Source organism: Jatropha curcas, chromosome 6 (genome assembly GCF_041381405.1).
Source record: "Jatropha curcas cultivar XTBG-Jc1 chromosome 6, XTBG_Jcur_1.0, whole genome shotgun sequence".
Lineage (NCBI taxonomy): Eukaryota > Viridiplantae > Streptophyta > Magnoliopsida > Malpighiales > Euphorbiaceae > Jatropha > Jatropha curcas.
In genome coordinates, this window is record NC_143156.1 from 19,173,987 (window position 1) to 19,187,346 (window position 13,360).

The 13,360-nt window shown below is 32.6% G+C and overlaps 1 long non-coding RNA gene across 1 annotated transcript; it reads left to right on the forward strand.

Moving 5' to 3' along the window:
* The first annotated feature begins 4,686 nt into the window (after nt 1-4,686).
* LOC119371327 (uncharacterized) lies at nt 4,687-6,829 on the forward strand. The gene is made up of 3 exons (XR_016321414.1): nt 4,687-4,823; nt 5,814-5,885; nt 6,619-6,829. It is a non-coding gene; the product is annotated as an uncharacterized LOC119371327 (long non-coding RNA).
* Nucleotides 6,830-13,360: the final 6,531 nt, after the last annotated feature.

The window sequence follows — 13,360 nt, forward strand, 5'->3', positions numbered from 1 at the left end:
TTAGAAATTACAATAAAAATAACTATAAGTATTTACAATTTTAAATATATTATTGTAATTTTAAAATTCAATCAATTTAACTTCATATTGTTTTCTAAAAACTATTCAACTTCATATTGTTTTCTAAAAACTATTAAATTTATCTCTTTTGAATAAATTAAATATCATATGTGTTTATTCAATAAATTTAGAAATTTAAAATTTTGTTAAGTTTTTAATTTTAATTAAATAACAATAAAAAGCATCGAAATATAAATTTTAATCCTATTGTATATTTTTATATTTCCATAAATTTTATATATTCATAGAATAGAATCAAATTCAAAAATAAAATATAAAAAAGAGTGTAAAATTAAATAATTTAAATTAAAATTAATAATATAAGTTATTCAATGGCAACAAAAAATAATTAAGAAAAACAAAAAAAAAAAAAAAAACAAACAACTAACTTAAAAAAAACAAACAATTGCAATCATCAAGATATGAACCTAAAGGACCTGGGTGACAGGGGTTATGCTACTAAGCTAACAATTTTACCATAAACTTTTGCACATTAAAAATAATTTCTTCCATAGGTTGGGGGGGGGGGGGGGGTGTGGCGAGCACGCTGGCCCCCCAGCACCCTGGCTTCATCACGACTTATCAGATACTTGAATTTTAATAGGTGTATAGTTAAAAGGTTTGATTAAGAGATATCAATGAGTAACACCCTTTTGATCTGAATCAATCAGTGATTCATTTATTGAGTTCAATCTTTAATCCATGACTCAATAATTGCACCGTAAATTCCTTCTCTCTCTAAAAGATTTACCTGGCACTGCTCATTTTCTTTTTTGCTTTTTCAGGAATCATAATTGACTAATTGGAGCATCGGATTCATTGCTGAAATGAATTTAGCAACAAACATTAATTGAGAATTTCCTCTCACTAATGGGGATTTCAAGCCAATTCCATGTCAACCATGGAGCAAATAGTCCAATTCCTTCTAGCTAAGTAAGTTCATGTCATAAAAATTGGGCTCACAACTCCAAAATCATTTTTCTGGTTTGCCACATCATTCGGAGACACCTAATTGCAAAATTTTAGAAATTCTGACACTCAATCGTTATTGTTTTCATACACTGGAGATATAGTTGTCCCGTACTTTATATAAAAGATTTTGTGACACCTTCAACTTAATTTTCATTAGTTGAATACTTCAATTTATAAAATTTCACCTGTTGAACAATTCAAGTTGCAAAATTATTTATTGGATTTTTTATCTCATAAAATTAAATCTATTAAACACTTTTTTTTTAATTCCTTCGAGGCTTTTATGGACCGAAATAATACTATGGGCTGCACAACAGTGGTGAAAAGACCAACCAAATCACCTGTGGTCCAGAAGACTCAATTTCGAGATCTCTCACTCCTCACATAAGTGAGAAGACCAACCAGACCACCACCCGATTAACCTATTAAACACTTATTAGATAGTGAAAATAATATGAAAATTATTTATTCTAAAAATTATTGAATTAATATTTTTCATATAAAAGTAAAAAAAAAAATCGTTATTGTTAGTATGGAGAGGTGCACAATATTATCAAAATTTGCAACTTTAAAGGCAAATATGTCTTCTGTAAGTTTTAAATGCGATAGATTTTTTGGTAACTACAAAGATGAATTTTATATATTTAGCCTATACAAAATTGACAAATCTATTGTCAAAATAGCAGAGCATTTTTTTTTTCAAGGTGAAAACAATTTGCACTGCCATAATCATGAATTAAGTTATGATGATAAACATTTAATCTACAATATTAATGACTAATTATAAGTTTAGTCTTTTAGCTCCTACATGGAAGTTGTTTCACTTTGTTATTTTTAAATTCTTCTTTTTATTAATCAAACAAGTAGCCATTCTAGAAAAAATCAAATAAATATAATATTTATAAACAAATAATTATGTATGTAACATATAAAAAAATTGTAACCTCGAATGGAATGTGAGGGTGATGAAAGGTCTATGATCCCACCACTGTTGTCGGAGGTTCTTGATCAGATTACTCATAGAAACAAGAAGGTGAAAAACAGAATGGGTGTTCAGGTTGTTGCTGAGGGTGACCATGATACTGGTAGTTTACCAACTGCTAAACCAAAAAGGAAAGTGTCGTTTCGTGATATTATCATGAGTGGTGCACAACATGATAGTGATCAAGATATGGCTGCGGAGGATAGTGAGGTTTCAGAGGATGATTCATATTGTGAAGGTAGTGATGATGATGGTCTAGACTGCCTTATTATTCATATTCCTCATATGGAGAAGAAGATCCTTAGACAAATGAAAAACGACTTTGATTATCAAGTTGCTTGACTGAAACATTGGCTATAGTTTTTTACAGCGTCGATTGAAAATTATAGGGGGTCTAAAGTCGCCTTTTGACTTAATTGATCTGGTGCATGGTTACATATGGTGAGATTCTCTAACTAGAATGAATATGAACATATTTTGTATGGGGGACATTGGATGGTGGCCAATCACTATGTCACTATGCAATGCTGGAGACCAAAATTTGATGCAAAACGACTAAGATAATCAAAACTTTAGTACAGGTTCATGTTCCTAATCTTCCTATGGAGTATTATGATAAACATTTTTTGGATGCATTTGGGACGTAGGATTGGTACCCCCGATAACGGTTGACGAAACAACTTTAGATGTCACTCAGGAAAAATATGCTCGTTTTTGTGTAGAGGTGTATCTCTCAAAACCATTGCTATCCAAATTTAGGCTAAGACAACACATTCGATGTCTGGAGCATGAAGAATTTCACATTATTTGCTATCAGTATGGTTGTTATGGTCATAGAAAAGGAAATTGTACTCAGTTGCAACTGACAAGCTTTTTCGCAAGTGTACGAAATCACAAACAAGTAATAAAGAGTGAGTAGAGTATCGTCTCATGAAGATTATATACCAAGTACCAAAATTGTGTTAACCTACTATTATTTAAATGATAATAAATAGAGTGTATTTGAAAATAAAAGAATTAAAGTAAAAACAATAAGAACGAGATCAAGCAAGAGATTGTTAAAAAGAAATTAAGGTTTAAAAGTTACAAGAGATTTTGACTTCACTTAATCCTATTTAGTTTATCCTATTAGTTTCATAATCAATTTTAATTATTTAAGAAGAAGAAATAACCCTAAATTCGCTAATAAGCTCTCTCGATATTTTATTAGCTATTTTAACCCAATTCAATTATCCATCTCTCAATGGTGCAACCAAACATAGATTAAATCATTAGGTTCTATGATTATTCAAGAATTCACAAATTAAGGTTTTTAATTTTATGAAAACATTCAACGAGTCAAATCATCTAGCTCTTGCATCAAGTTGTTATTCCCATGAAATTTATTATCCTATTCATATAAAAAACCCTTCTCTCGACAGTGATTAATGAAATATATCAATCCAGGGGAGAATCTCTGCTTGGAAGCATTAAGATCAAAAATAAATTTTACTTGAATAAAGAAAATTAAATCTAATATTATAAACTGGAGTTGAATTTAAGCTACATCATATCCCTAGTAAAGAGACTTCGCGACATAGTGAATAAATCAAACTCAATTAAATTTGTAAATAATCTCATAAAGAATAATATACAAAAGAGAGTTTAGAAATAAAAACTAGTCAACAATTGGCTTGAATGACTTCATTGAATCTTGACACCAGCTTGAGTACTTGAAGTCTTAAAGAGAGAGAAAACTATCTAGAGAATAAGAAAATCAGAGATCAAAAGATGATCATAACCGAGCTAATCTCTCTCTTTTTATAGATTCCTTGGGAAATCTCCGAACTTGATTAGGAAATAGAATCTATAATGAGGAAGAAATCGATTTGATGTAGGAAACTGTTTAGGCTTTGTATTTCTTCCAATTTAGGATTCTTCTAGCGGTTTGATAGAATTAAACTTGATTGGCACGTCAGAAAAACATCTCATGCAGGTCCATGCAAGCGGTATGGCTAGAATTGTCATTTTCGGCCCAATTGAAGTCAAGCAATTAGCACGGGTTTGCTAGAAAGTACGATCTGGGCGTGCTATGCTCTAAGTCTCCAGGGTGGAAACAGCACATCCCGTGCTCAGGTGAGCATGCCCTTGGATAGACATTCTCTTGACGCACAGCCGTGCGAGATAGCATGGCTGGGGCGTGCTAAGCTCTGAGTCTTCATGATAAATTCCTTGAATTCAGCATGGGTGTAATATCCTCAATTTTGTAGTTCTTTCTATTTTAGCTTTTTCGATGAATTCGGTTATCCGAATAAAAGGAAAACTTAAAATAATGGGAAACACTATAGATTGAGGATATTAATATTAATTAAATGAAACATTAATTGATCTTTACAAATCCATGTGAAAGCTTAAAGGAAATCAAAAATGAGTTGAAAGATGAATGACTTCTCGGTAAAGCATGATTTTACCTGAAAAGCCTGAAAAACGGTAATTTCTGTACGATTTTTACCAAGTGGAGTTTAGAATATTAAATACACTTGGTTTATACCTAATAGGACTAAAGTAAAATGATTAAAAAGATTAGAGTGCCAAAGGATGAAGGGAAAACAAAAGGGAGGATTATAGTGCAATTTGCATTTAAAGGACATGGAAGGAATTTTTAATAAAGTTTATTATATAATTTTTATGAAGAAGTGAAGAGAAGCACGACACTTACCACCCATTTTGCAGTTCAGGTCGTTCAAGAAGAGAGGAGGAGGGTTTTGAGTCAAAACCAAGCAAAAAGAAGGTGAAAATCAAAGAATTTTCAAGTAATTCTTAAGAAAAGGTTAGTTATTTTCACTTCCTCCTTCATTTCTATGGATTACTTTTTGAATTCCATGAACTTTGAAGTGAGGTGCTTGTTTGTGTAATCTGATTTGGTGAAGATGAAGTGATGAGAAGTGATTTTAAGGTGATTTAAGATGATTGAAAGTAGTTATGCATGAATTCAAAGTCTAAGTTGCATAAGTCACCAAGATGGATGATTTTGAGTTTGGTTTTGATATTCTATGAACTATGGACTCTGCTATATCTTATATTATGAGGTTATTTCAGTAATAGAAGAGTTGGATTGCATGAATTTGTGCTGGAAGTGAGTTGAGAATGCTTAAATAAACTTATCATTGTTGGACATGTTACAGTTATGCTACCTGACATTCAGCTTCTGTAATTGACCTATTTGACTAAGCAAATGAACTCCAAAATTTATGAAATTTGATATGGAGATAGGATGAGATGTTGGGTAGGTCGTGTTAAAATTTAAAGGCCATTGGATAAAAAGAAATGGAGTTATAAGTAAATCACTGCAGGCTGCTCAGCATGAGAAAAACTGAACTTCAGATTCTATAATTATGTCATTTAAAAATGCCAATGAGCTTTAAAAATTATGAAATTTTCCAGAACAGTACCCTAAGATGTTTGGAACATGCTGTCAAAATTTCAGGGCAATTGAATATGGGGAATTCAAGATATAGTCAACGCAATGCCAGCTACTCAAATGCTGAAATTCTGCATTTCATAAACCTTGAACGAATTTAGCATGCTATTCACTTCTATTGTTTTCATTGTTAGTATTTTGTGTCTAGGATGTGGTTAAGTGTTGGATATGAAGTGTTTCATGCTTAAACTCAGATCATATAACACTTGGACAAGTATAGTGAAAATGAAAGAAAAAGCATGAGACTACATTCTAATGCTTAATTTACATTCTTATAGAAGTGCATGTGTGTACATTGTGTAGTATGATCTTAATGTGAGTATTAATATCATGCTACAGCTGCTGAGAGAAAGGGAGTTGAGGAGAGGGTGATTACTAGAGGAAAAGGGCTAGGGGAGCCATCTAGTTCAGGTTAGTGTATATTATTCCTTTCCTACTTTTATTTAAACAAAATGAAATTGATTTTGCAAAATATTTTCAATGGATTTGCTTTATGAATTATAATTATATTCATAAGTTTTTAAAGAGGAAAAAGATTATTTTGAAAGCATAAGACCGAATGATATTTGTAAATGAATTTTATGATTCTTATACTGTGAAAGAGGAGGACGTTGGCCAATTGATATCTGTAGTATGAGGGGTGGCCGTGATTGAATGTTTTTAGCAGTGGTTGTGAAATGAAATGTTGTCCATTGTGATTTTGATATTAGTACATAAATGGAATTGTTTAAAAGTCTTACAGCTGATATAGATATGGTTATTACCCCGAATATCATTTCATTTGTTGAAGTTGATATTACGATCGATTGAACATGGATATCATCACTAGATGATATATGATTGATATGAAATTCTCCCTCCATGTTGAGGTTGTAGATTGCTCCCTCTTCTGTTGAAATCATATCACAGATTGAGGTTGTAGATAGCAGGTCTAGATGTGCACATTAGACACTGATGGCCCTCAGAATTGACTCTATAAAAGCTGTAAAGACTATATTATGAATTGATGATTTAAATGGTATTGATTTATTTTGTTTCTTATTTTCTTTACCATGGTGGATTTATGAATTGTCATTCCTTATTATTTTTATTAGTACACCACTAAGCCATATGCTTAGCGATAGTTGCTTTTGTACTATCGCAGGTAAAGGAAAGGAAAAAGAACCAAGAGAGGATCATTTTTATTTGATGTAGATAGTATGCTACTGATGTAGCTATTGTATATTTGACTTCTTTTGGAATATGTATGATGTATTAAACATTAACAGATCATTTATGTATATTTGAGCAGATTCATGTAAATTATGATTGTATGAATTTGAAAATTTATAGTCTATTAAAGTAATTAATTTCTATTATGTATCTAAGATTTGAACAGGACTCCAATATGTAATTAAATCATCCATGGACTTATGGGTTATGGAACCATTTTATTTTATGTTTTTTTTTTTTTTATAATATGTTTAAGAAATTATATTGAGATTAATATCTACCAAAAGAAGTTATATATATTTAATAACTAAATTATTTTGCTACAAGATATAAAAATGAAGGAATTAAAAGGATTAAGTCCCTTGTAGTATACTTAGTAAGCATTTATAAGAATTAAGTGCTTATTAATTATATTACGGGCGACATGCCATGTCTTACAGTAGGGTAAGGTGTGACAATGGGGGTGCTGAATTGCACACCCAGGGCATGCTAGACTTTGAGAGTTTTGCTTAACTTCCCTCTTTCCTGTATTTTTGACTGATTTCCTATCCAAATCCTATAAAATTTCTCAAGGTCAAGTGAAATATGATTCAAGAAAGCTTTATTGAAAAACATAAATAAATTAGCTGAAATAAAACAAAAATTAACAAAAACTAAATGAAAACCTAAATAAAAATTGCTAAAATTAACTATAAAGATAAAACCTATCAAAGTTCCCCAAACTTAAACCATTGTCCTCAAGCAACAAAACTAAAAACAAAAGAAAATCACAAACTATACACTAACAATGCTAGCTCAATATGGTTGAGGATAATTACTCACAATTTCAGGAAAATATCAAAATTAAATAACATGAAAATGAATCAAGTGTTTCCTTCACCAATTATATTTTGGCTAAAAACTAAATTCTTAACAAAATAAATTCCTTAGTATAAGCAAAAGTTAATAAGATCTTTAATACAAAAAAAAATGTTCAAATTATGACAAATAAGGTATGAATTTTCAGAATATTATTAATCTGTGAATAGATTGATATTGATTCAACATGCACATAGGCAAAAATATTCATCCCCTTTCTACAATTTAAATGCAGCACACTTAGAAGAAATCAAAAGGTCTTTGATTAGAGTTGAACTGGGGTTTTAGGGTTTAAAGATTAGTTTAGCAAAGAAAAGGAATAAACAGACGATAAAAAAGTACGAAGAATGTATAATATCCGGATTTAATTATACTAAAGCAGATGTTCTTATTTGTAAATGGAGATTTTGCTTGAAGTTTTTCACTAGCTCAAAATTAGAGAAACTTTGGTAAGATTTCTTCATAATATTTGATAATTTCTTCCTTGCTCTAAAATTCGCCAAACTTGAATTTTGATTACTTGCTTTTTCCTGGGGCATTTTTTCTTTGAATTTCTTACTTTTTTTGCTTGCTAATGGTTATGAAATAATCTCCCCTTTATTCTCTTGCTATGTCTTAATAAAATCAATTCTTTCAATTATACATTATTGTACTTAGGGTATGGATTCTCAAATTGGTTTTATGCCTAGGTTTTAGTAAGGGTAAACAAGAAAAATTTGGTTATAGGTATCAAATTGGTTGCAAACGTCATAATTCAACTTAGGGTTGCCTAGGCTAAAAATGAGTTATAAACAAAGAATGCCTAAATCATTTTTCTTCCTAATGCGAACATTAAAAACTTTGTCTTAAAGGAAATTCTAAATTGTTCTAGGAATGTCAATAAGTCTTGACCAAACATACATACCTATCATAAAAATTCACAAAAATTGGTGTTTATTATCTTAAAAATAAAAATGATTAAATCAAAGAATCGTATTAAGCCAAGAATTTAATTTTTAAGATGAAACATGACTAGAGTAGAAAATAACTCAAAATATCATAAATTTTATAAATAATGACAGTTTTTGATCTTGTTTATAATTATTTCAATCATATTAAGCTTAAAAAGATAAACAAAAACAAAAATTTTGACTAAAATTTTCCTTTCCTCAATTTTATTCTAACACATTGTCCCCAATGTGCCTAAAATCAATTCCCCAAACTTATTATATTATGATGAATGTGGCAGAAAAATAAGAGGGCTAAGAAAACATTACCACCATTGTATTAAAAAATACAATAAGAATCAAGGAAAAGATACAATAAGAGCAGGGTGCTGAAAAATGTCAATCTACAAAAAGAAACACTAAACAGAAGAAAACACAAGTACAAAATATCCAAAATACTTAACAAAAATAGGAACAATGTTTGAAAATAAGTAATAATCAAAAGAAATTCAACTCAACATAACAAGAAATATGAAAAACAAAACAATTAATAAAAAACAATCATTCTGTAGGTGGTGGAGGTGGGTTTGGCTACAACAACTGTATCACTGTCTGGAGCTGATTGTTGATCCCGTGATATTGGTCTTGCATGGTATCCATGCCATACTCGAGCTCCCATGCATAATCTCTATGGACTAGAACCGGTCAGAAATCATGGTCTCCATCTCCTGAAAACAAGCATCAAATATGTCCATTCTAGACATCATACGCACAAGAACTTCTTCATTGGACAAGTCGAACGTTCCCTGAAAAGAAGGGCCAGCTCCAGATGTACCTGCACTAGAAAAAGTACCCAAACCAGGATTGCTATGTGGAATATCCTCTTCCATGTTAGTATCATCCCCCTCCTCATGATCACTCTCATCATCATCCTCAACCGCACGTCTCACTAGACTAAACATATCACCTATTTTCTCTACTGTCTTCATGTGGGGCATAACATTAATATCAATGCGAGTGCCTTTCCCTCGTTTCAAAATATCATAAACAGGATGGACAGGATCCCTTACTTTAATATAAGACCATATCCGTGTAACAAAACAACCCATCATAATAGCACCCTTATCAGCCGTAGCAATTTTAGCCCAACGCTGACAAAGCCAATACCCCATATTCAAACGTACCCCCTGATCAATACCCTAGATAAAGTACAATTCATTAAAACTCAACACACCATCACTTTCACTCCTCCCAAATATTGTGCTAGATAGGAATTTATGAATATACCTATATGCTGGGTTTCTCAGTTTTGAAGCTTTAGAGTGCCAAGGATTATAACTACTCAGTCCAGTTAAGGTAATCCATTTACTGCCGGGTCTAAAATCCTTGGAGATAGCTTTTTGGGCACCCTCTGTAGGAAATCCAAAGATATGGTTGACCTCATCTATTGACAATGTATAATTCTTGCCAAAAAGTTTGAACTTGATTTTATTAGGATAATTTTGATGCAACAAAAATATATCACTTAAATAAAAACTCAAGAATTCCAATGTAAGTTGTGCATAAGCAAAATCCTTCTTGCAATAAATCTATCCCACGCAATTCTTTTCAATGGTTCTAAAATTACATCTCTAAGGCCTACTTGTGCTAGAGCATTCTCATCAATGAAATGATTTACAAGAATAGGCCGTAAAGAGAGTTTTTCGTACCTTTATTTTTGCTCTGGCGTGGTAAGATGAAACAATGGTGGAGGAGGATCAGTTCCCATTCCTCTTGAAGATTGTGTTGTAAGCGGAAGAGGGGCAGGAGCCAGAGTGGGTCTATGAGTCAGACTCTTGTTGCCATACAAGCGACAGATCTGCTTCCCTTATAGTGTGGAGGCATGGTGAAAATCTAAGAAAGAGAAGAAGTTGAAGGGATGCTAAACTTTTGGAGAGAGAAAATAGAAGAGAGAGGGTTGAGGGAGAAGGTGGGACATGCTCTTTGAAAGATGAGGGAGGAAGAGGTTATGAGCTTTTTAAAAAGAGAGGGGGTTTAGGGTTTTTGTTGTAACCAAAAGTCAAACACATTGTTTTAAAAAGTGGGGTCTGCGGCGGGGCACGAGTGTGCTGATTAGCACAGCTTAGGCATGTTAGGGCCTGAGTCTCAAGGATGGATGCAGCACGAGCAGTGCTCAGGTGAGCCTGCCTTAGGTTCGACATCTCTTTGTAGCATAGGCGTGCTACTTGGCACGGCTGGGGCATGTTAGACTCTGAACTGCAAGAGAAAACAACACTTAACTGGCATGAGGGTGCTGGATAGCACGATTAGGGTGTGTTAGACCCTAAACCCCAAAGAAATTTTCACCTTAAAGCAGGGCGTTCTAAAGCCTAAACCTCAACGTGTCCAATTTTGCATTTAAGCTTTTTCGAATCCCACTTTACCTGAACAAGATTGTGCGAATAAATAAAGAGTAAGAAGGATTAAAAATTTGGGAGGATGATAAAAAGAAATAATAAAATAAACGAAAATAAAAGAGTTTAAAGACAAGAACATGGGTTGCTCCCATAAGCGCTTTTGTTTAATGTCGTTAAGCTCGACTCACTGGACCCTTTTTAAAACAAGGCCAAGGAATTCTTTTCTGGATCAAAATTCCTTCATTGTAGACTCTCAATCTTTGAGCATTGACCTTAAAGCTCTCATTGCCTTTTAGCAATTCAACAGCTCCATGAGGAAATATTTCCTTGATTATGAAATGTCCGGCCCAACGTGAGCATAATTTACCTAGAAAAGGCGGAGTTTTGAGTAATAAAGCAACACCTTTTATCCAACTTGTAGAGTCCTTTTTATGATCTTCTTGTCGTGCCATTGCTTTGTCCTATATTCGGGCACTCTCACAAGTATGAAGCCTCATTTTATCCATCATATTCAATTGTAGCAGTCTTCTTTCACCTACTTCTTTGGCATTAAAGTTGAGAAATTTAATTGCCTAATATGCCTTGTGTTCCAACTCTGCGGGTAGATAACAAGCCTTACCATAAACCATTCGATATGGAGACATACCAATTAAAGTTTTGAATGCGGTCCTATAAGCCCAAAGTGCATCATCCAACTTCTTAGACCAATCTTTTCTTAAATGTCCAACTATAGTCTCCAAATCTTCTTGATCTCTCGATTTGTTACCTCAACTTGCCCACTTATTTGTGGATTATATGGGGTTCCTACACGATGAGTGATACTATATTTTGAAAGAAGAGAATCTAAGTACTTATTGCAAAAATGCTTACCTCCATCCGTAATTATTGCCCTAGACATACCATGACGAGTGAAAATATATTTCTTAATGAAATTAATCACATTGTTGGCATCATTATTAGGGAGAGCAACGACTTCCATCCATTTAGAGACGCAGTCCACTGCCATTAAGATGTATTGGTTATAATAAGAAAAAGGAAAAGTCCCCATGAAATCCAAACCCTAAACATCAAATATCTCTACTTCAAGAATGTTGTTCAATGGCATCTCATGCCACTTAGAGAAATTCCCTAACCATCGACAATCATAACAAAGATGAACAAAGTTAAAAGCATCTTTAAATAAGTTAGCCAATACAAACCGCTCTCTAGAACACGTGCTGTTGTTTTGTTTCCTCCAAAGTGTCCTCCAAATTCCTTTGAATGACAAAAGTGAAGAACACTTTCCATCTCTACTTCCAACATGCATCGTCTAAATATCTGGTCACTACAATACTTAAAACAAGAAAGGCTCCTCCCGATAGTAATAATTAAGATCATGAATTTTTTTTTTTTTTTGTTGATAAGAAAGATTGGGAGGAGTTATTTTGCAAGCAAGATAGTTAACTATATTCGCATACTATAGAGACTGTGTACTTGCTAGAAGAAGAAGATGTTCATGGGGAAGTCTTCATTAATTTGCACCACTTCTTGTCTTTCTTCCCCCAATTCAAGCCTGGAGAAATGATCAGCAACAAGATTCTCGGTTCCTTTCTTATTACAAATCTCCAAGTCAAATTCCTATAAAAGAAAAAGCCAATGAATTAGTCTAGGCTTTGCATCTTTCTTTTCTAATGAATATTTAATAGTTGAGTGATTAGTTTAAACTATTGTTTTAGCTCCAATTAAATATGCTCCAAATTTATCAAAAGCAAAAAAAAAAAAAAAAAAAAAAAATAGTAAGGAGCTCTTTTTAAGTGGTGGCATAATTAAGTTGCGTATCATTCAATGTACGACTTGCATAATAAATAACGTGCAACTTCTTTTCTTTTCTTTGTCCAAGAACAGCTCCTATAGTATGATCACTAGCATCACACATGAGCTCAAATGGTAAGCTCCAATCTGGTGTAGCAATGATAAGAGCTGAGATTAATTCCTTCTTCAACCTGTTAAAAGCATTCAAACACTCTTCGTTAAAAATCAAAAGGAACATCTTTAACCGGTAAATTACAAAGAGGTTTTGTGATTTTTGAAAATTCCTTGATAAATTTCCTATAGAAACCTGCATGACCAAGAAAACTTCTCACCTCCTTCACTGAGTTTGGATGTGGTAACTTTTCAATTACCTCTATCTTGGCTTTGTCCACTTCAATCCCCTTTTCTGAGATTTTATGCTCTAAAATAATACATTCACTAACCATATAATAACATTTTTCCTAATTCAAAACAAGGTTAGTGTCCTCACATTACTGCATTACTAGAGAAAGGTTATAGAGACAAGAATCAAAAGAAGACCAAATACAGAAAAATCATCCATAAATACTTCAATGAATTTTTCAACCATGTCAAAAAATATGGATATCATACACCTTTGAAAAGTCGCAGGTGCAATGCACAACCCAAAATGCATTCTCCTATAAGTAAAAGTACTATAAGGGCAAGTGAAAGTAGTCTTCTT